This window comes from Bos grunniens, chromosome 16 (assembly GCF_055505025.1).
Source record: "Bos grunniens cultivar Pamir isolate PY7600 chromosome 16, Bosgru_T2T1.0, whole genome shotgun sequence".
Taxonomy (NCBI): Eukaryota; Metazoa; Chordata; class Mammalia; order Artiodactyla; family Bovidae; genus Bos; species Bos grunniens.
Window position 1 is genome coordinate 69,380,279 of NC_141180.1, and position 24,294 is coordinate 69,404,572.

Below are 24,294 nucleotides of genomic sequence, written 5' to 3' on the forward strand. Positions count from 1 at the left end.
TAACACTTACCATTACCTATTTTTAATCTGAGACCCCTGAGTTTTTGAGCCAAGGCCTTACCTATTGACCAGGAATGCCCAGATACTGCTCAATACAAAATTAATATTCACTAAGTATTTGTTACATGGAGGAACGAAAAGAAACACATTCTGAAAGCAAAATCAGGATAAGCAATCAGTAAGTCAATAGCCTTTTAAATGTCCCAAATGTAATTGAACTTTTAATTTCTACCACCAGTGAAGCCCAGGAATTTACAGTTTTAATAAGCACACTAGGTGATTTTCATACAAACTAGGGTGTGAGAACCACTAGCTCAAGAAAAGATCTTTTGCAATTCTCTAGGGACTAAGTGTGCAGTGTTCTCCAGAAGAGAGCTGTTTTGTAAGGATGATCATATGTCCCAGTTTTCCAGATAGTCACAATGCACACCTGTTGTCCTGTGCATTGGATATTTCTTTAGGATTTTTACGTGAAATAGTATTAATGGTTTGGCCAGTTCTACTTTGTACACACAGCTTCTGCCATGGTCTCACCTGACAGCATGTAAGTTGCACATACTGCGAACAGTGTTCACACGGTAACAAAGTTTGATAAAATCTGAAAGTTGAACAGTGGTAACCCATCTCTCCTCTTGGCCCTTTTCAGCAGCATCATAACTAACCCCTCTAATTCCAGGACTGCATGCAGGATGCTTGCTAATTAAACAAAATGTGATCAGACAGGAGAGCTAGGAATCTAGCCACCTTTCTCTGGTAGTGGTGGGTGGTAAATGCTGTTTTGTGAAGGTTATACTTTATAATTAATCTCCTTGCTGAATGGAGATTTATGAGTAAATTTTCATTTATGATGTACTTTAAAAACAATGATTGATGCTGAAAAGATTTATTGAAAAAACTACCAAACCAAAAAGTTTTAAGTCAAAGGTTTAACCCAGACACATAGCAAGAGCATTCAGACTGCATTTCTACTCTTCGTAGTAGGACTGCTGAACCTCTATTTTGGACATGCTTTCTATGCCCCCCCCTTTTTAAAAAGATTTATTATTTATTTTTTGACTGTGCCGGTCTTCATTGCTGCACGCAGGCTTTCTCTCGTTGCGGCGAGCAACGGCTACTCTCTGTTGGGTTGTGTGGACTTCCCGTTGTGGTGGCTTCCCATTGTGGTGGCTTCTCATTGTGGAGCACGGTCTCCAGGGTGCCCAGGCTCCAGTAGTTGTGGCTCATGGGCTTAGTTGTTTGGCTGCATGTGGGATCTCCCCAGATTGGGAATCGGACCCGTGTCCCCTGCATTGCCAGGTGGATTCTTTACTACTGAGCCACTATCTGTTTCTAGCCTGTGATATCTTTCCCACAGACCTTACTTGGTGGCAGTCTGCATCCCATACACAAGGGCTGTGGTGTGAGGCGCCTCTCACCAGCATGGTGCAGGCAGCTGGCAGGGGCAGCAGCCTCCAATCCCCCAACTTCCACCTGCCACTACCAGAGAAAGGTGGCTAGATTCCTAGCTCTCCTGTCTGATCACATTTTGTTTAATTAGCAGGCATCCTGCATGCAGTCCTGGAATTAGAGGGGTTGGTTATGATGCTGCTGAAAAGGGCCAAGAGGAGAGATGGGTTACCTCTGTTCAACTTTCAGATTTTATCAAACTTTGTTACCGTGTGAACACTGTTCGCAGTATGTGCATCTTTCACGCTGTCAGGTGAGACCATGGCAGAAGCTGTGTGTACAAAGTAGAACTGGCCAAACCATTAACACTATTTCACGTAAAAATCCTAAAGAAATGTCCAGTGCAGAGGACAACAGGTGTGCATTGTGACTATCTGGAAAACTGGGACATATGATCATCCTTAATATAATGTCATGTAGTAAAGACTTTTAGAATCTTGAGCCTCTGGGCCACTTATTTTATAAAAGTGTACTCTAGGCTTCCCTTCTGCTTGCTATCTCCTGTGGTATTTAATTTTCCCTGAATTCACTTACCTAAAAAATTTCCCTGAAGTAATTTGTTCCTCCCTTAGAATGTGTTTGGCTTGAAGAGGGCTAGAGAAAACAGCTCTCTTCTGGAGAACACTGCACACTTAGTCCCTAGAGAATTGCAAAAGATCTTTTCTTGAGCTAGTGGTTCTCACACCCTAGTTTGTATGAAAATCACCTAGTGTGCTTATTAAAACTGTAAATTCCTGGGCTTCACTGGTGGTAGAAATTAAAAGTTCAATTACATTTGGGACATTTAAAAGGCTATTGACTTACTGATTGCTTATCCTGATTTTGCTTTCAGAATGTGTTTCTTTTCGTTCCTCCATGTAACAAATACTTAGTGAATATTAATTTTGTATTGAGCAGTATCTGGGCATTCCTGGTCAATAGGTAAGGCCTCGGCTCAAAAACTCAGGGGTCTCAGATTAAAATAGGTAATGGTAAGTGTTAAGTTATGTTGCCAGGTTGAAACCTAGATATTACAAAGGCACAATTACAGGAGAACTTAGCCTACCTTGAATTGCCTGGTAACCTGTGGGGGAGTGATGTATTTTTTCAATTTTAAAATTTGTTCCAAGCTCTTGGATGTGATTAAGTCAAGGACTTGAGGACACTGTCATGGAAATAGTAACAGGCAGAGAGAATATTTTAGATGTGCTAAAAAGTGTATAGGGCTAATAACCTTTCTGATCTTTTAAGTGTATATTTCAAAATATCGGAGATTTTCTTTTTTTCAGAGCTCACTGTTTTTCCAAATAATATGTTGATTTTCTTAAGATGATGTTTTTGTTCTTTAGAAGACTTAATTACCTTTTATAGCAATTACAGTGATAGCAAACCCAGCAAGTAACATATGATTTGGTAAAATTGAAAAATAAACTTAATTGAAGATACTCTATTAATAAAGGTTGATGAAAATAAATCATTTATTTTTTGTCAATGAAGATTTGGCTAAGATGGATATCTGCTTCTAGTAAAATGTGATGGAAATTTTGCCATTATTTAATATACAATGTAAATTTATAAAATGATCAACCTTTTAGTGCCACTTCCAGCTGCATTTATTTCTTGAAAAATCAAAACCCCTGTTTGTTAAAATTCTGTTTTCCCTAGAAGTTAGTCTGATGGCACAGTTCATCACCATGAGTTAGTTAACTATGCGATGCTAATGAAGCAAAGACCAATGCTACACAGTTGATCTGTGACTGCTACCTAGACAGTTAGGTGCCACTCATCACAAGAGTAGCATCTGTCTGAATGTGTGGAGGGAGCAGTTTCAATTCATGTCACTCCTGAAATTAGCTTGAGTTTTGTGTCTTTGTATCAAGTCAGCCATTTTTACCACTGGCAGGATAAAGGTGGAATAATTTTATACTAAAGGATTTGATTTGTATTTTGTATTCTTAATCTCTTAAAGAATATGAGTGGTACTTGATAATTACTTAGACACCAGGTTGAAAGCTGCAAGTAAATGAGTTGAACGCAGGAGATGTCCATAGTTGAAAGGTCTTGATGAAGAAGTGTCTGTTGGATGAAGCAGAAGGAGAAGAGGGCATCAAAGGATGAGATGGCTGGATGGCATCACTGGTGCAGTGGACATGAACTTGGGCAAACTTCAGGAGATGGTGAGGGACAGAGAGGCCTGGCGTGCTGCAGTCCATGGGGTTGCAAAGAGTTGGACACAACTGGGCAACTGAACAACAGCAATTGGATGTAGCAGGGATTTGCTGACATAGTAACTAAATACCCACATTCAGTGGCTCAACCAATCCCAGTTTGGAGGTCAGTTTTGGAAGCATGATAAAGCACCGTCTCTGAGTGAAGCTTACTGAACCACCTGGTGTAGTCAGTGGAGGAAGAACCATGTGGGAGGTGGGAGGCTTTCTCAGTAGGGGAGGTCTTGAGGGGAGACAACGGAAAGGACACAAAGTGTAAGTAGGAATACATTCTTTTTGTCAGAGTACCGACTCAAGCGCTCTGGCAGCCAGTTGACCCTGGTCTCAGGTCAGCCAATGCACAGCTTTCCTTTTGCACCAGAGGTGTGACTTGGTATTCCTTTTCCCTCGGTTCCCCTAATTCTCCCGCGATATTCCCTCCACTAGGATAGCATGGCCACAAGCTTTTCATTGCGTCAGAAATGGAGCTCTACTCTAGAAGGCAGAGAGAAGGCTTCATGGCCTTAAGTCTAGATTCTAGGGAGGTTCACAGCCTAAGGACAAGAACAAGGACTTTATGCCTCTGAGACTAAGTAAGTATCTTCCTGTTGGGGTGCTGGACAGGAAAATAGGAGGTGACTTGAGACCTTCAGCTCTGGCTGTTCTCTGAACAGGGTCTCAGTGATAATACTGTGTGGCTTTGAAAGGAGAGATGATGGGAATCTGGAGATTTCAGAGATCCCAGAGCAATGGGACATAGGTCCTGTCCCCCAGGGAGAGCTCCAGGAGATAGGGAGAACCAAGTTCCATTTTCCCAGCGTGAGTTGGGGGCAGAGGAAGGAACACTTCCTTGCTTGGCGTGGAAAGAACAGTGAGAGTCACCACCCAGACCCAGAGGGCCCCTGTGGGTGGAGAGCAAAGACGTAGTCAGAACACGATTGTCTCTGGGGATGCTAGCAAGGACAGATGAATCTCAAGGACAAAATTCCCATGCTCCTCACCAAGGATGTGGGATTAGATGGAACTTCAGGGAAAATTTTATGGTTGTGGGAAAGCAGTGAATTAACTGAGATTAGATAATGGGCTTAGTGTAGAAAGAAAAGCGAGCCATTGGTCACCTGAGATTGTGGGCTGAAATTTGCTTCTGCTTCTTGATAGCAGAAACTTTCCCAGCTTCCTATGACATGTATGTTTGTGCCTGCTGCTGCTGCTGCTGAGTCGCTTCAGTCGTGTCTGACTCTCTGTGACCCCATAGACGGCAGCCCACCAGGCTCTGCTGTCCCTGGGATTCTCCAGGCAAGAACACCGGAGTGGGTTGCCATTTCCTTCTCCAACGCATGAAAGTGAAAAGGGAAAGTGAAGTCGCTCAGTCGTGTCCGACTCTTAGCGACCCCGTGGACTGCAGCCTACCAGGCTCTTCCGTCCATGGGATTTTCCAGGTAACAGTACTGGAGTGGGGTGCCATTGCCTTCTCCAATGTTTGTGCCTGCTAAGTGCTAATTAGAATTAACTCTTGCTCTCAGGGAAACTCCGCATCAGACAGCACGATGTAAGAGACCTATGCATGGGCAAATGGTTGCGGTATGGTGTGATAAGCACCACCATAGAAATGTCCTCAAGGAGTGACGGTGGCACAAAAGAGTTGGTGACTGACTTCTCTTCTCTGGGTGTACTTCAGAGGAGACAGCCTTTAACCATCCTTTAAGGATGAATAGGAACTTAAATAGACCAGCAGAGAAAAGGTTTTTCAGGAATGGGAAACTTTCATAAAGGCATGGGGTCAAAATAGAAGTATTTGTCTTTGTTTGTCTGTTTTTGTTTTGGAAAGAGAATCAAAGTACAAATTACTATTTTGGCATAATGAGATTACAGTGGTGCCTATTTGACCTGAAATGGTGCAATGGTGGTGAGACTTAAAGAAAGTAATATGTGAACAGTCTTCAGAAACCACACAAATAAAAGGTTGTGTTATTATTATTTAATGAAATATTCACTAAAGATCAGTAATGTAACTTGTCCTGTAGATCTTTGTGCTTTGTTACCTGCCCCACTTTTATTTACAAAGAAAAGGCCTCCTTTGGAATCTTAAATTTTCCTAATTATCCTGACCCTGAAATGAACTTTTCTAGTTACTTGCAAAGTTTTTAATAGCTTCCAATATAGATAAAAAGGAAAACAATTTTCGATTTCTGTTCTCATAGCTGATATGCGGAAAGCTGTCTTCTTAATGTTTTTAAAATGGGTTCTGGATAATTTCAAATTGCATAAAATTAATTCTATTGTTTGCATATTTTAACACTGGAAAACCAGAAGCAGTAATGATATTAACTTTGAAAATTGGAATAAACCTGTGATGACAAAGTCAGTAGCAGTTCTTGACAACACAGGGCGTCTAAGAGGATGTCAGCTAATAACTCTTGTAGAAGAGAAGGAGTGTGTTTGTGTGTGTGCGCACGTGTGTGTGCTCAGTCATGTTTGACTCTGTGACCCCGTGGACGACAGCCCCCAAGACTCCTCTGTCCATGGAATTTTCTAGGCAAGAATACTGGAGTGGGTTGCCATTTAGTACTCCAGGGGATCTTCCCAACCCAGGGATCAAATCCATGTCTTTTGCATCTCCTGCATTGGCAGGTGGATTCTTTACCAGTGAGCCACGTGGGAATCTCAGAAAAATGAATATTAACCTATTAATTTAAGAGAGGAATTTAGTCTCTGTTTCAAAACTAACTTAAAACAGTTAAAAGACATACTGCTTTCTTTGGCATGTCATCTTATTTGTTTTCTAGAAGACTTAGAAATGATTGCCCGTTTGCGAGCATACCACATAAATTTTTGTTTCTGTTTGATCACATTTGTCTGAATTGATAAAACTAAAAAAATCAACATAGGTGAGGGATTATAAAGGCTAAAATTTAAGGTGACCATGGGCAATAAACCTATAACTCAACTTTTTCCTTTTGATTTTTTAAAATAGATTTTCATAAGTAGAGCTCAGGTGTCACACTTCAGAACTAGAGATCTTCACAATCTGGCTTTCAGTGAGCAAGGATAAAAACAGAGTGTACTGCCTATAAGAATTTAGGAAAATCTAGAATGATTTGCACAATCCAAAGTTTGGTAGCAAATATGTATCTTTTTTATACAATCCTGAGAATAAATGTCAAGTATGTATAGATGTTCTAGAAATATTACATCATAAAAGCAGTTTTGCTGATATAAACTTTAACATTTGACATTTCTAATTTTATTAGAGACCTTTAAAATACACTGGATCCTTCCCACAAAGAAAATGGCAGATTTACATCTCTTCAAGTATATTTAGTATTTGGCTCTTTTGTCTCTGGATGTTTTCCTTACTATTGGAGAACATTAATTTATATTTGGTATATCACTGGGAATGAAGGTAGGTATTTATTTATTCACTCATGAATTGAACTCACTCTTTCAGTATTGAATTCTCTCTTTCAATATTGAATATAGAGGTTCATCTAAGGATCTGTAACTCATTACCAATGGCAGTAATTAAGAGGGTGGGCTTGGAGGCAGATGGGTAAGCTTTTACAGTTTTAACTCTACTATTTGACATCTGCCTGACCCAGTAAGTGATATTAATATACCTAAACTGCTTTTTATTCATCTGTAAAGTAAGGAGAAAAGTAATCCCTGCCTTATATGGTTTTAAAAATGAGAACACTGACTTGTGTTGAGAAAGCCAGAGGGTTTTTTTTTTTTTTTGCTATACAGTAGGTTCTTACAATCTTCTTTTTAAATTTATTTTTTAATTGGAGCATAATTGCTTTACAGTATTGTGTTAGTTTCTGCTGTACAACAACGTAAATCACCCTTCCCTCTTGAGCCTCCCTCTCATGCTCCCCCTATCCCACCCATCCAGGTCATCACAGAGCAGCGAGCTGAGCTCCCTGTGCCGTTCAGAAGCTTCCCACTAGCTATCTCTTTTGCACATGGTTGCGTATATGTCAGTGCTAGTCTCTCAATTCATGCCACCCTTTCCTTCCCTGCTGTGTGTCCGCAAGTCCGCTCTCTATGTTGGCATCTCTGATCCTCCCCTGCATGGGTTCATCAGTACCATTTCTCTGGATTCCATTTATATTGGATAATATACAATATCTGCTTTTCCCTTTCTGACTTCACTCTGTATGACAGATTCTAGGTTCATCCACATCACTACAAATGACCAGGTTAGTTTCTTTTAATGGTTGAATATTATTTCATTGTGTATGTATATATATATGTGTATATATGCATACACACACACACACACACACACACACTACATCTTCTTTATCCATTAATCTGTTGATAGATATCTAGGTTGCTTCCATATCTTGGCTATTGTAAACAGTGCTGCAATGAACGTTGGGGTGCATGGTCTTTTGGAAGTATGGTTTTCTCAGGATATATGCCCAGTAATGGGCTTTCTGGGTCATGTGGCAGTTCTGTTTTTATTCTTTTAAGGAAACCTCTCCATATTGTACTCCACAGTGGCTGTATTAATTTACATTCCTACTGTCTTGAGAAACCTGTATGCAGGTCAGGAAGCAAGAGTTAGAATTGGACATGGAACAACAGACTGGTTCCAAATAGGAAAAGGAGTATGTCAAGGCTGTATATTGTCGCCCTGCTTATTTAACTTCTATGCAGAGTACATCATGAGAAACGCTGGGCTGGAAGAAACACAAGCTGGAATCAAGATTGCCGGGAGAAATATCAATAACCTCAGATATGCAGATGACACCACCCTTCTGGCAGAAAGTGAAGAACTAAAGAACCTCTTGATGAAAGTGAAAGAGGAGAGTGAAAAAGTTGGCTTAAAGCTCAACATTCAGAAAACTAAGATCATGGCATCTGGTCCCATCACTTCATGGCAAATAGATGGGGAAATAGTGGAAACAGTGGCTGACTTTATTTTTTTGGGCTCCAAAATCACTGCAGATGGTGATTGCAGCCATGAAATTAAAAGACGCTTACTCCTTGGAAGGAAAGTTATGACCAACGTAGACAGCATATTAAAAAGCAGAGACATTATTTTGTCAACAAAGGTCCATCTAGTCAAGGCTATCGTTTTTCCAGTAGTCATGTATGGATGTGAGAGTTGGACTGTAAAGAAAGCTGAGCACCGAAGAATTGATGCTTTTGAACTGTGGTGTTGGAGAAGACTCTTGAGAGTCCCTTGGATTACAAGGAGATCCAACCAGTCCATCCCAAAGGAGATCAGTCCTGGGTGTTCATTGGAAGGACTGATGTTGAAGCTGAAACTCCAATACTTTGGCCACCTGGTGTGAAGAGCTGAGTCATTTGAAAAATCCCATGAAAGAAAGTATGGGAACAATAACCCTGTATACGAGACAGCAAAAGAGACACTGATGTATAGAACAGTCTTTTGGACTCTGTGGGAGAGGGAGAGGGTGGGATGATTTGGGAGATGGCATTGAAATATGTATAATATCATATATGAAACGAGTCGTCAGTCCAGGTTCGATGCACGATACTGGATGCTTGGGGCTGGTGCACTGGGACGACCCAGAGGGATGGTATGGGGAGGGAGGAGGGTTCAGGATGGGGAACACGTGTATACCTGTGGCAGATTTAAGTTTATATATGGCAAAACCAATACAATATTGTAAAGTTAAATAAAATAAAATAAAATAAAAAAAAGAAAGCATGGGAAAGATGCTGGGAAAGATTGAGGGTAGGAGAAGGGGATGACAGAGGATGAGATGGTTGGATGGCATCACCGACTCAATGGACGTGAGTTTGGGTATACTCTGGGAGTTGGTGATGGACAGGGAGGCCGGGTGTACTGCATGGGGTCTCAAAGAGTCGGACACGACTGAGCGACTGAACTGAACTGAACTGAATAGTATCAGAGTGTTCCCTTTCCTTCACATCCTCTCCAGCCTTTACTGTTTGTAGATTTTTTGATGGTGGCCATTCTGACCAGTGCGAGGTCATACCTCATTGTAGATTTGATATGCATTTTTCTAATGATGAGCAATGTCAAACATCTTTTCATATGTTTGTTGGCCATCTGTATGTCTTCTTTGGAGAAATGTCTGTTTAGGTCTTTTGCCCATTTTTTGATTGGGTGTTTGTTTTTTTCGATATTGAGCTTCATAAACTACTTGTATATCTTGGAGATTAATCCTTTGCCTTTGGCTTCATTTGCAAATATTTTTTCCCAATAAGAGGATTGGCATTTTTGTCTTGTTTATGATTTCCCTTGCTGTGCAACAGAGAAGCCACAGTTTGAATCTCACCGAGGTCACTTAATCTTTTTGTTTGTATATCAGTTTTTTATTAGTGCAATGGATTAACACACCTATCTTATCTACCATTGTTGTAAAGACAAAAAGGTACATGTATTAATTCATATTGTGAGCTCTACACCACTAGAGTTAGAGGCTGCATTGTATTATGTCCACAATCTAGATCGCTGATACTGTACAGACCTTGGCTGGATAAGGTAAACAATAAAGATTTGTTTTTAGTAACGTATTCACTCATTAATGGGGCTTCCCTAGTGGCTCAGACAGTAAAGAATCTGCCTGCTGATGCAGGAAACACAGGAGACACGAGTTCGATCCCTGGATTGGGAAAGATCTTGGAGAAGGAAATGGTAACCCGCTCCAGTATTCTTGCCTGGGAAACCCCATGGACAGAGGAGCCTGGTGGGCTATAGTCCATGGGGCCACAAACACTTGCATATGACCAAGTGACTAAGCCACACACACACACACACACACACACACACACATGCATTCATTAATGAATAGAAGCTAGAAGAAGCTTGTTGCTAGGATTGAATAAAAATGAATTTTAAAAGTTTATGCAGTGCTAGATACTTGGCAAAATATTCAGTATATGGGAATTGTTGACATATTATGACCATTGTATAATATAAATGTAGAATAACAGTAATGCAGACAAGAGTTCTTTCCATCTTAAAAAGGCCCCAAGGAGAATGAAATGGCAACCCACTCCAGTATTCTTGTCTGGAGAATCCCAAGGGCTGAGGAGCCTGGAGGGCTACAGTCCATGGGGTTGCAAAAGAATCGGACATGACTGAGTGGCTAACACACACGCACACATGTGCAACAATGTATGGAAGCATTTTCGCTTTAGAATTAGAGAGCACTTTGTACCCCTTTAGCATGGTCACATCCTGCCTTACGGTTTTCTTTTGTGCATGTGACATTCCGTTCCCCTCCACCAGCCTCTGATTTTAAGCTTCCTGAAGCTTTAGTGCTTCAGTGCATCCATTCTGATGCTTAGAGGACTCAGTGTCACTGTAGCCTCCTTTTTCATAGCTCAGATAAGATTCAGTAATTTTTCTGAATAAGACTTGGTTTCAATGGACCAAAGCTTTTCTTTGGAAGTTTCCAGCCAGCACTGAGTGGGTATAAACAGTTATACTCAGTTCAAAAATTTCCCCTAACCTTGGGTTTCTGTAGTATGGCTAGCGTGTGTCCTTAGGAGGATCTCCTCCAGTATTTTTTAATGGGAAAGTAAATGTAAACCCTCCAGTAGGTTAGAAGCTCTAGAAGGGCAAGAGGATGGGTCTTATCTGAACTATTCACTGTTGTCTGGCAGGAAAGAAGGTCAGGAATTAATGGCCTGGTGTCATGTAAACCTGGGGCTTCCCTGGTGGCTCAGCCATAAAGAATCTGCCTGCAATGCAGGAGACACTGATTTGATCCCTGGGTCGGGAAAAGCCCCTGGAGGAGGAGATGGCAACCCACTCCAGTAGTCTTACCTGGAGAGGAGCCTGGCAGGCTACAGTCTATGGGGTCGCAGTGAGTTGGACATGACTGAAAGACTGAGCATGCACACACATGTAAACCTAGAATTCTGAGTATGTTTATTTAATTCTTATTCATTTTTAATGGCATCTATCAGTCATTATTCAGAAACTTTTATGTCCTTAGGTTCCAATTGCTATTCTCACATCTCTCAGTTCCAGAAAAAAAGAGTGGATTGAAAAATGAAATTCTAGACTATAGGAGTTTTGCCCTCTGAATCAGAGTAGAACACAGACTCTTTCCTGAATACCATTGGGTACCATTAGCAGCTTCTTAACCTTGGTGGTATAATCCATAGTTTCACATTCATTGACAACTGAATTTAGGAACTAGGAAAAAGGTTTAAGGTAAGTCATCTTGTGCAAATACGTGTTGAGATCAGCTAATGAAGGAGACCCATACATTAGAGGATGCCCTCAGGTTTTCAGAGTTCATCTGATTTGCAGGTAAGTTGACTAAATATTTTTAAAGTTTATACTTTTCAGGCTGACCAAACTCTGTCCTTCAGCAGTTTATGGTATAAGGGCAGAGGTATAAGAACACATCTATTTGAAGGTCTAGGGATGATGCAGAGATGAAGAGAATCATGTGGTTCACATGGACCATGATCCTTGAAGATAACTTGGTAAGGGAAGGGGTACAGGGCTTGAGTTTTAGGAGATTTCCTTAGTAGATATGTGGGATAAAGAAGAGTTTTGCCAGCAAAGATTCAGAGAAACAAGAGAATGATTGGAGAAATACAGTGTCATGTAAGTTAAAGGCAAGTGTTTGCAGAAGATTATAACGAAAATAGTACAGTGAGTCCCCTGCATACAAATGGGTTCATTCCAAGATCATGTTCGAAAGTCCAGTTTGATTCTAAGTCCACCACAGGAAGATTCCCCTGGAGAAGGGAATGGCTACCCACTCCAGTATTCTTGCCTGGGAAATTCAATGGACAGAGGAACCTGCTGGGCTACAGTCCGTGGGATCACAAAGAATCAGACATGACTGAGTAACTAACATTTTTCACCCAGCTAACACCATGAGCTATATAGCACTATACCATAATACGTTTATAATACTTTTCACAGAAATATGTACATAAGAAACACAAAGCATTAAGAAGGCATTTTTACTCTTAGAGTACTGAACCTTGATGAGTATAGGGGTGCAGTACAGCAGCTGGTATACAGGACTTTTTCGCATCTTTGAAAGTTCACCACTCGAAGGTTCATATACAGGGGACTTACTGTGTATGTAACAGAGATGGCAATTCGGTTCAGTTTAAAAAGAGTGACTGTGAAGTTAGAAAGCATTTTGTGGAAGTTGATAATGAAGTCTTTAGACCCAGGGGTTGAAAGCAGTGAGGAAGTGGATGTAGCAAAGGTAGAGCTAATGCTGAAAAGAATTTGACCAAGAAAAGAGGAATGAAATAGACCAATAGCTGAAAAAGGTAAAAGACTCACATGAAGTTTTCTTTTTTTGTAGTGTGTAGTCAATTCGAACTTAATGATCATTTACTCTTAAGTTTTGGAAGAGCTAAACCAAGCATTTTAACTTCCTGCAATTACTTAACTATGTTGGCTGGCAGCTTGTTACTTGCCAACACAGTTAATTATAGTTTTCAGAGGTGAAAGTGGTTGTTAATATAGTTAATGAGTAGCTTGTTTGTTAGAGGGAAGTGGGGCTCATTGGCCTTTGCTTTCGGATGCAACCGTTCAGCAAGGCACTAACTATTGCTGATGACTAATTTCTTAGAAATTGCTACTTGTTTTATAGCATAGGCTGGTTACTCCCTGGATCTTTTGTGAGTAAACAATAAACAGAATAAGTTACTAAATAAAAGAACTGGGATTGTACATTTGAATACTGAATAAGATTTTTGAAAAGTAAAAGTGTTAGCCGCTCAGTTTTGTCTGACTCTTTGCGACCCCATGGGCTGTAGTCTGCCAGGCTTCTCTGTCCATGGAATTCTCCAGGCAAGGATACTGGAGTGGGCAGCCATTCCTTCTTCAATACTGAATAAAATTTTGGAAGGAGCACTTACACTCATGGAAAGATTGATGTAAACGATTGATGTAAACTCACCATTGGGACATACTATCTCTAATAGCTAAACACATCATTTGACCAATACAAGTTCGATCCCTGGGTCAGGAAGATCATCTGGAGGAGGAAATGGCAACTCACAGCAGTATTCTGGCTTCGGAAATCTCATGGACGGAGGAACCTGGTGGGCTGCAGCCAATGGGGTTGCAAAAAGTCAGACCTGCTGTAGTGACTGAATAAAAACAGCTTTTGAACATACTCTCTCTAATGGCTAAAATTGTCATTTGTACAGAAAAGACTGCACAGAGTCAGAGCTAGTTGGGTCCAAAAGCCTCTTTAGACTGATGAGTGGTGGCATTATCTACTGGGAAATAGATGGGGAAACAGTGGAAACAGTGTCAGACTTTATTTTTTGGGGCTCTAAAATCATTGCAGATGGTGACTGCAGCCATGGAATTAAAAGACGCTTACTCCTTGGAAGGAAAGTTATGTCCAACCTAGATAGCACATTCAAAAGCAGAGACATTACTTTACCAACAAAGGTCCGGCTAGTCAAGGCTATGGTTTTTCCTGTGGTCATGTATGGATGTGAGAGTTGGATTGTAAAGAAGGCTGAGTGCTGAAGAATTGATGCTTTTGAACCGTGGTGTTGGAGAAGACTCTTGAGAGTCCCTTGGACTGCAAGGAGATCCAACCAGTCCGTTCTGAAGGAGATCAGCCCTGGGATTTCTTTGGAAGGAATGATGCTAAAGCTGAAACTCCAGTACTTTGGCCACCTCATGCGAAGAGTTGACTCATTGGAAAAGACTCTGATGCTGGGAGGGATTGGGGGCAGGAGGAGAAGAGGATGACAGAGGATGAGATGGCTGGATGGCATCACTGACTTGATGGACATGAGTCTGAGTGAACTCCGGGAGTTGGTGATGGACAGGGAGGCCTGGCGTGCTGCTATTCATGGGGTCACAGAGTCGGACACGACTGAGCGACTGAACTGAACTGAACTGATTCAGTAAGAAGTGAAAGAGTTTTATCAAATAGAATTTCATCCTGTGCTGAATTTTTACAACTCAGAAATATGGTTGTTGCCATCTCAAGAGCACCTCTTATTTTTGAGGCAATGGCAATAAAAGGCAAGGACCATAAGATTCTTCAAGTTGAGAGTTGTTTTGCTTTGATTTAGTGTCTGAGGATGATTTGAGTGTTTCTTCCTTAATTGTTGCTGTAGAAAAGAAGTACCAATTGTTCCAAAAATCTAGGTACTTACAGAATTTGAGGGCAGACCAGGCCATAGTCAAAGTCATTTCAATATCCATCAACCTGGTGGAAATCAGATATTTCTCCTGATGAAGCTGCACATCTCAGTAAAACAACATTGTTTTTATTGTTGCTATTTTTTTTTTAATTTTTTTTTTTACTCTTGTCTGGGCTATTAGTGTTAATCAGCGCTCCGGTGGTTGACTTAGTTTGTTAAAATATAAATAAATGAATGTTTACTTAATAAATTGGAGAAAGCAATGGCAATCCACTCCAGTACTCTTGCCTGGAAAATCCCATGGACAGAGGAGCCTGGTAGGCTGCTGTCTATGGGTTCGCATAGAGTCGGACATGACTGAGCGACTTCACTTTACTTAATAAATAGATTTATAAGGAAGTATTTTAAAACATGAGATTTATAAGGAGTTAGCAAAAATATACTTAATGGAAAAGTTCAAAACCATACCAGAGTTCCATTATTAATGTCATAGTTTCCAGTCTATTGGAAATAAGTGATTTTTCTGAATTCAATCCTAGTCCATTTATTTCACAATAAACCAAGCAGCTTGATGTACAGAACTAAGTTGCCAGATTGTCTGTGTTTTGTAGACTTGCTGGGGTGTGGGAAGCCAGCCTCTTTTGAGGCATTTTAGGAAGCTGCCCCTCCCAATGTCACCTGCAGCCTTGCTTTGTGAACTCATGCTGAACCTGCAGGGGGAGGATCAGTTTCTCTAGGGAGATGCACTTGAGACAATGTGAATAATAGGGGTTTTATTTACTGCTGAGGAGTAAACACATGCTGGCATTTTTATTTTTATTCAGGGACTTGTGTGCATCATTTTCCATGATTGCTGTTGCCCAGCCGGGTTGCTACATGGGCAATCTGGCAGAGAGAGAAAATGTTATCTCCTTGCAAATTCTCTTTTTAATTATCAGGGATTTGAAATTCCAATCCAAGAGATTAAATTTGTGCAAATAAACTGCAGAAAAACAACAACAAAAAAACCTCACAAAAAATGTGACACAGATAACATTCCCCTGAAGTCAGTTCCTAGTTTTATTTTTAAGGGTTTTCAAATACCAGATTGCTTCAAGGTCATTTCTATAATACAGCAATGATAATATTTTATTATAGTATGGAAAAATCTATGGGCTTGATTTAATTTTTCCTTTAAAAAATTCTGAGGTTATTAAGATGAAAATGTTAATCTGCTTTTGCTTTCTAATTATCATTGAAACCAGAAAAGTCTGGGGACACGAATGCCCACTAGCACTTATACCCACGGGTGTTCACATTTTTCACATCTTTCTAATTATCAGAGAGGTAAAAATGCATACCACATTTGTTGAAAAGCCCGTGCACTGCATCTCTTTAAAAATACAACACTTCATTAACCCTTTGAGACTTCACATAATTTTTACCATATGGAATGGCAGAAAATTGAAGTGGATATGATCTAATTATGAAAGTTATGTTACCTGGTAATAGTTCTAGGTAAAACTTTCTTTATGCAATTTGAAATAGTTTTAAACATTGAATTTTGAAATACTAATTAAAGTTTTTCATTTTTGTTCTGTAGCTAGTCCCTCTTTCCCTTTATTGTATTAAAAAAGGGCTCAACAGATGTTTCAGTCTTGCTGACTTTTGAAGTTTAACACTTTTCCAGACCACCTAACCTGCCTCCTGAGAAACCTGCATGCAGGTCAAGAAGCAACAGCTAGAACTGCACATGGAACAACAGACTGGTTCCAAAATGGGAAAGGAGTATGTCAGGGCTGTATACTGCCATCCTGCTTATTTAACTTACATGTAGAGTACATCATGTGAAATGCTGGGCTAGATGAAGCACAAGTTGGAGTCAAGATTGCCGGGAGAAATACAATAACCTCAGATACGCAGATGCCACCAGCCTTATGGCAGAAATTGAAGAAGAACTAAAGAGCCTCTTGATGAGAGTGAAAGAGGAGAGTGAAAAAGTTGGCTTAAAACTCAACATTCAGAAAACTAAGATCATGGCATCCAGTCCCATCACTTCATGGCAAATAGATGGGGAAACAACGAGAGACTTCATTTTTTTGGGTTCCAAAATCACTGCAGATGGTGACTGCAGCCATGAAATTAAAAGACACTTGTTTCTTGGAAGAAAAACTGTGTCCAACCTAGACAGCATATTAAAAAGCAGAGACATTACTTTGCCAACAAAGGTCTGTCTATTCAGAGCTATGGTTTTTTCCAGTAGTCATGTATGGATGTGAGAGTTGGACTATAAAGAAAGCTGAGTGCAGAAGAATTGATGCCTTTGAACTGTGGTGTTGGGGAAGACTCTTGAGAGTCCCTTGGACTGCAAGGAGATCCAACCAGTCCATCCTAAAGGAAAAAAGTCCTGAATATTCATTGGAAGGATTGATGCTGAAGCTGAAATTCCAATACTTTGGCCACCTGATGTGAAGAACTGACTCATTTGAAAAGACCCTGATGCTGGGAAAGATTGAAGGCAGGAGGGGAAGGGGATGACAGAGGATGAGAAGGTTGGATAGCATCACTAACTCAATAGACATGAGTTTGAGCAGGCTCTGGGAATTGGTGATAGACAGGGAAGCCTGGCATGCTGCAGTCCATGGGGTCATAAACAGATGGACATGACTGAGCAACTGAACTGAACCTTTTCAGATACATATCAGCAATGCATATTTTTGGATATGTAGAATTGTTAAAAATCAGGAAGAATTATTGGCATCATGATATCCTGCATTTGGTGTTAAAACAGTTGTATCCCATCTCTGGTTTTTATTTATCAATGATGTGATTTTATTTAGATCATTTACGTGCCCAGAACCTTAGTTTTGGAGAAGGCAATGGCACCCTACTCCAGTACTCTTGCCTGGAAAATCCCATGGACGGAGGAGCCTGGTAGGCTGCAGTCCATGGGGTTTCGAAGAGTTGGACATGACTGAGTGACTTAACTTTCACTTTTCACTTTCCTGCATTGGAGAAGGAAATGGTGACCCAGTCCAGTGTTCTTGCCTGGAGAATCCCAGGGACGGGGGAGCCTGGTGGGCTGTCGTCTATGGGGTTGCACAGAGTCGGACACGACTGAAGTGACTTAGCAGCAGCAGCAGAAGGATAGTACCGACAATCCTATGCCCAGGACAGACACAAAGAACAGACTTTTGAACACAGTGGGAAAAGGAGAGGGTGGGATGATTTGAGAGAAAAGGATTGAAATGTATACATTACCATATGTAAAACAGGTAGCCAGTGGGAGTTTGATATATGATGCAGGGAACCTGTGCCCGGGCTCCTTGACGACCTAGAGGGATGGGGTGGGGAGGGAGGTGGGAGAGGGGCTGAGGAGGGAGGGGGACACGTGTATGTCTATGGCCTTTCATGCTGATGTATGGCAGAGGCCATCACAATATTGTAAAATAATTACCCTCTAATTAAATAAATTTTTTTAAAAGCAGGATAATAATAGGATCTACCTCATAAGATTGGAGAAGGCAATGGCACCCCACTCCAGTACTCTTGCCTGGAAAATCCCATGGACAGAGGAGTCTGGTAGGCTGCAGTCCATGGGGTTGCTAAGAGTCAGACACGACTGAGCGACTTCACTTTCCCTTTTCACTTTCATGCATTGGAGAGGGAAATGGCAACCCACTCCAGTGTTCTTGCCTGGAGAATCCCAGGGACGGGGGAGCCTGGTGGGCTGTTGTCTATGGGGTCGCACAGAGTTGGACACGACTGAAGCAACTTAGCAGCAGTGGCAGCATAAGATTGTTAGAGGATTAAATGAGTCAACGTACACAAAGATGTAGAATAAATGCCTAGTACCTAGTCATGCTCTGTAAGTACTACTTTTTGTTCTAAGGTGTCTATCAATTAGATTTCAATATAGGATCCAGGAACCATACTGGGAACTGCAGACAGAAGGGGGTTTAATGCAGGAGAGAAGGTGCTGCATTAAATGGAATGGGGAAGGGTTGATGGAGGGAGGTTGGGGGCTGGAACACTGGCTCAAGACGTGCAGTCACAGCGGCCGTGTGACTTTCACTGTCTCTGCAGTGTAGGAGTACCACCTGTAGAAGGGGATGGCTGCTCATTGCCAGTCAGCTGTGTTCAGGCCCCGCTGTCTAAAAGACTCAACCTGTGCTCAGTGGCCCCTGTCCAGATATATTATCACATCAATCCTGACCACACCCCTATGAGCTACATTACTACTCTTATCCTTAATTTCAAGAAGAAAACAGGTTTATAGCATTCAATATGACACTCAAGCTGAAATGGTAGAACCCAGGCCGTCTGACTGTGGATTCTGAGCTTGTCTACTGTGTTGTATGTTTTAGAGTTGTGCCTTTGTGCCCTCCAAGGACTTAAAGGAGTAAGCCCCATTTAGTAACATGTTTTTTTTGTTTGTTGGTTTTGCACAGGAGATCTTAGTTCTGTGACCAGAGACTGAGTCCACATCCCCTGCAGTGGAAGCATGATGTCTTTACCTCAGGATCACCAGGAAAATCCCAGGTCCAGCTTTTCATATTATACCAGATGGCTTGAAAACTAAAAGTGTTTCTAGTGAAGATGTTGAAGTTCTGAGAATGTTTCTTTAGCCGTGCCATGCAGCTTGTGGGAGGGATTAATTCCCCACCCAGGGATTGAACCCAGGGCCCTTGACAGTGAGAGCACGAAGTCTTAACCACTGCACCACCAGGGAATTCCTGAGGTTCTTGAGGATTTTAATCAAACAAGTTGATCACAAACCCTCCTGGATTATTAACTCAACTTGATAAGATGGTACTTGGTAGGTGCAGGGGTATGGAAAACAACATTGAAAAGGACATAAATAACCTTCAACTTGAAATTAATGTTCTTAACAAATTTGACAAAGGGTTTCAGTTCAGTTCAGTCGCTCAGTCGTGTCCAACTCTGCGACCCCATGAATTGCATCACACCAGGCCTCCCTGTCCATCACCAACTCCGAGAGTTCACTCAAGCTCACATCCATCGAGTTGGTGATGCCATCCAGCCATCTCATCCTCTGTCGTCCCCTTCTCCTCCTGCCCACAATCCCTCCCAGCATCAGAGTCTTTTCCAGTGAGTCAACTCTTCTCACGAGGTGGCCAAAGTACTGGAGTTTCAGCTTTAGCATCATTCCTTCCAAAGAACACCCAGGGCTGATCTTCTTTAGAATGGACTGGTTGGATCTCCTTGCTGTCCAAGGGACTCTCAAGAGTCTTCTCCAACACCACAGTTCAAAAGCATCAGTTCTTTGGTGTTCAGCTTTCTTCACAGTCCAACTCTCACATCCATACATGACTACTGGAAAAACTATAGCCTTGACTAGACGGACCTTTGTTGGCAAAGTAATGTCTCTGCTTTTCAATATGCTATCTATGTTGGTCATAACTTTTCTTCCAAGGAGTAAGCATCTTTTAATTTCATGGCTGCAATCACCATCTGCCGTGATTTTGGAGCCCAGAAAAATAAAGTCTTGACACTGGTTCCACTGTTTGCTTATCTACTTGCCATGAAGTGATGGGACCAGATGCCATGATCTTAGTTTTCTGAATGTTGAGCTTTAAGCCAACTTTTTCACTCTCCTCTTTCAGTTTCATCAAGAGGCTTTTTAGTTCCTCTTCACTTTCTGCCATAAGGGTTGTGTCATCTGCATATCTGAGTTTATTGATATTTCTCCTGGCAGTCTTGATTCCAGCTTGTGCTTCTTCCAGCCCAGTATTTCTCATGATGTATACTGCATATAAGTTAAATAAGCAGGGTGACAATATACAGCCTTGACGTACCCTTTTCCTATTTGGAACCAGTGTGTTGTTCCATGTCCAGTTCTAACTGTTGCTTCCTGACCTGCATATAGGTTTCTCAAGAGGCAGGTCAGGTGGTCTGGTATTCCCATCTCTTTCAGAATTTTCCAGTTTATTGTGATCCACACAGTCAAAGGCTTTGGTGTAGTCAATAAAGTAGAAATAGATGTTTTTCTGGAACTCTCTTGCTTTTTCGATGATCCAGCAGATGTTGGCAAGTTGGTCTCTGGTTCCTCTGCCTTTTCTAAAACCAGCTTGAACATCTGGAAGTTCACGGTTCACATATTGTTGAAGCCTGGCTTCGAGAATTTTGAGCATTACTTTACTAGCATGTGAGATGAGCGCAATTATGCGGTAGTTTGAGCATTCTTTGGCATTGCCTTTCTTTGGGATTGGAGTGAAAACTGACCTTTTCCAGTCCTGTGGCCACTGCTGAGTTTTCCAAATTTGCTGGCATATTGAGTGCAGCACTTTCACAGCATCATCTTTCAAGATTTGAAATAGCTCAACTGGAATTCCATCACCTCCACTAAGGGTTTACATCATGTCTATGAATATATATCTCGAAACTTATTGATTGTTTTCATAATTATGTTGATATTTGTATCCAAAATGTAGGGTTCTCATCCCCTAATTATAGATGCTATGGAACTTTCACAGTTTCTTTTGCATTCAGAATTAATCAGGAATTAATTTTGAGGTAATATGGAGAGTTAGATATCTAGCTTTATTCTTTTTTCCTAAAAATATCTTGACCATGTCCCCACACACTACTTGTTGAATAAATAATGCTTTAATAATTAACATTCATATCTAGTGCCCATTGTCAATTAAATCTTTTTGATCTTGTCCCAAATGAACAAAGGCTGATTATTTGAAGATGTGACTGGTAACAACTAAAAATGATCATTCATTACTGGGCACTTTAGACTTTTGCCCATGTGAAACAGATGCATATGTTGGATTTTCCCAATGTTTTGACATAATCTTGCTTGTTAGAATTCCAGAAAAATGTAATTTGGTAGCAATCTCCTCATGAATTAGTTAAGCTTGGGTTCTTAGAAATATTTTCAGATATTCATTAATTTGCTTCTTCATTTGTTAAGCGCTATTTTTATTGAGTACTGTTCTATAAGCTGGTGTTACATTTAATAGAAAAAAAAATGCAAATTCCTGTTAATGATAGTCCAGTTCTATGAGGAGGACTGGAGTAGGAAATGTCAGCCCACTCCAGTGTTCTTGTCAGAAGAACCCCATGGACAGAGAAGCCTGGTGGGCTACCATCCATGGGGTTGCAAAAGAGTTGGGCATTACTGAGCGACTGAACAACAGTTGGGGAGGACAGCCAGCACGTTAAACAGTGATCAAACAGCATACTCTGAGGGTTTGAAAACTACTAAGAGGAAAACAGGGTGAAATCAGGATAAAAACCAAGGAGTTACATTAGCAAGTCTGGTGCTGGAAGCTTCTCTGGGAAGTGACATTCAAACTGAGATGAGAGTGATGAGAGAAGGACAGGTGAAAACCAGCATAAGCAGAGGAAGATGAAAACACAGAGGCAGAGATGGGGATGGCTCTGGTGTCTTTGAAAGAGGGAAAGAAGCTCAGTGTGGTCGGGGTGGTGAGCAGGGTTGGGGCGATAAGTGAGAGAGCCAGACTCACATCATGTGGGATGTTGTCAGCAAGGTGATACACTAGCTTTTGACTTTAGTCGCTTGGGAAGCTGTGTTAGATTGTGCTAGTAAGGGAATGATAGAAACTTGTTTTTGTTTTACAGAAATCATTTGGCTGTGGTGTGGGAAATGGACCCTTGGAAGGTGAGAATGGAAACAGAGCTCACCAGAAGGCGCCTGGTTTAGGTGAGGAATAATGATGTCTTGAGTTAAATTTGTCACAGTGGAGATAGTGAAAAATGCCCAGGTTCTGGAGTTATTTTTGGTATAACTGACAGTGTCCTGCTGGTTTGGTTTGGTAATGTGAAGGGAAAAAAGAAAAATTAAGGATGACTCCAAGGTTTTGACTTCAAGGTCAGAAAATTTTGTCTCCAAGACAGTGTGCATGGTTTGAGGCTACTCCTACACAACCTGGGACTTCTCAGGCGGCTCAGTGTTAAATAATCCACCTACCAATGCAGGAGACACAGGAGACATGGGTTCGATCCTTGGGTTGGAAAGATCCCCTGGAGGAGGAAATGGCAACCCACTCCAGTATTCTTGCCTAGAAAACCCCATGGACAGAGGAGCCTTGTGGTCTGTAGTCCATGGAGTCACAAAGTGTTGGATACGACTAAGCACGTACGTACCTACATAACCTGCCTGTATTTAGAATTAGAGATCCAGGATGAGAGTTTCTAGAATAACAGGCTCAAATGGCCACCTTATGGTATATTTCAGTTGACTTGATTAATTGAAAACCATACTATTTTTAGCGTAATTAAAGACTATATCTGGGGCAAGCTTGGGAGAAATGAAGTTGGCAGTGAGTGACCTGGGTGGTAGGTGGTTGATTGAAAATTTGAACAGTTTTCAAAACTAAAGTTCTTTTTTCAAATACCAAGCAGTTGGTTGAATTACGTTGGCATTCCTGGACACACTTGCACAAGAAGAGAGAATATACTTCGTTGGGTATGACATCTGGGCTGGGAACAAAAACAACATGTCAGCAGATAGTAAAGGTTACACTAATATAGTGACAGCCAATCTGGGTGATGCTGTTGTATGTTCTTTTGACTGCCTGTGGGTGAGCAAGATGATCCTTGAAAAGCAAATAAACACATTAACACGAGACAAGCAGAGCACTGAGACAGTGCCAACTTGCAGATGTCCTGTGTCAGTTCCTCCCGGGGATTGTGAAAGGTGGGGATGGTATGTTTTGGGGAATGTGACTGAATTCACTGAAATGGGGAGCTTTCCTTGCACTTCTCTGTGGAGAGAAATTGGAAGTGTTGTTTAAGGGTTCGGAGCTCATGCCAAGATGTGGATGCTGACGTCTTGGTTGTTTCCTGACTCCCCCTCTGAGAGCATATGCTCAGCTTGGCTCCTCCACGTTGTCTGGAGCCGGCTTCCAGGGTGGTTCTGAGCAGAGCAAGCCGCTTGCCAGAGAGCACCTGATGCCAATGCGTGCCCAGGAGCCTGGCAGGCTGTGCCAGTCACCAGCAGGAAGCTGGCAGCTGGTGGTGTGGCCCTTTCCTTAGAGAGAGGCAGGTACTGTGTGTCTGAGACCGTGCTGGTGGATCATTACAGAAGATACCTTGACCTGTTTTGCTATTAATTGAGCTTGGAGAGAGGCCTTAGATGTTCTGTAATCATACCAATCAGCAGGATGACTGTCACAGGTGACATATTAGACATGAAAATAGTCTGTCAACTGTAAGTCACACCTTGGAGAATTAACTCATTCTATTTATTGTGATAAATAGTAAGATCTCAGAAGTAAGAATATTACTGTAGAAAGGGATTAAAAACTCAAATGTTTCAAGTCGAGGAAGAGAACACGAATGTCATAGGATCAGGATCTAACAGTTAAAAGGAGTGGGTCCTAGAACACTAGGAATGCACACCCATCTATAGACATTCAATTAGGGTGGAAGAAAAGTGTAATAAAGTACTCTCTCCTCACAAAAAAAAGACATTTGGGGGTGAATAGAGCCTGCTCACTGCCAGCTAGTGATGTAATATCATAGAACAATAGAATTTTCCAGATGGAGGGGACCTTTGAGATTATTTTGTTAGTTCTTCATTTCA

The 24,294-nt window shown here is 41.3% G+C and overlaps 1 long non-coding RNA gene across 1 annotated transcript in view; it reads left to right on the top strand.

The window, feature by feature from the left end:
- LOC147356978 (uncharacterized) overlaps window positions 1-22,641 on the top strand; it is a 74,708-nt gene extending 52,067 nt beyond the window's left edge. Inside the window, exons 2-3 of the long non-coding RNA XR_015143693.1 lie at window positions 19,166-19,256; window positions 22,329-22,641. This is a non-coding gene — a long non-coding RNA (uncharacterized LOC147356978). The remainder of the gene's footprint in view (window positions 1-19,165; window positions 19,257-22,328) is intronic.
- The last annotated feature ends 1,653 nt before the right edge of the window (window positions 22,642-24,294 follow it).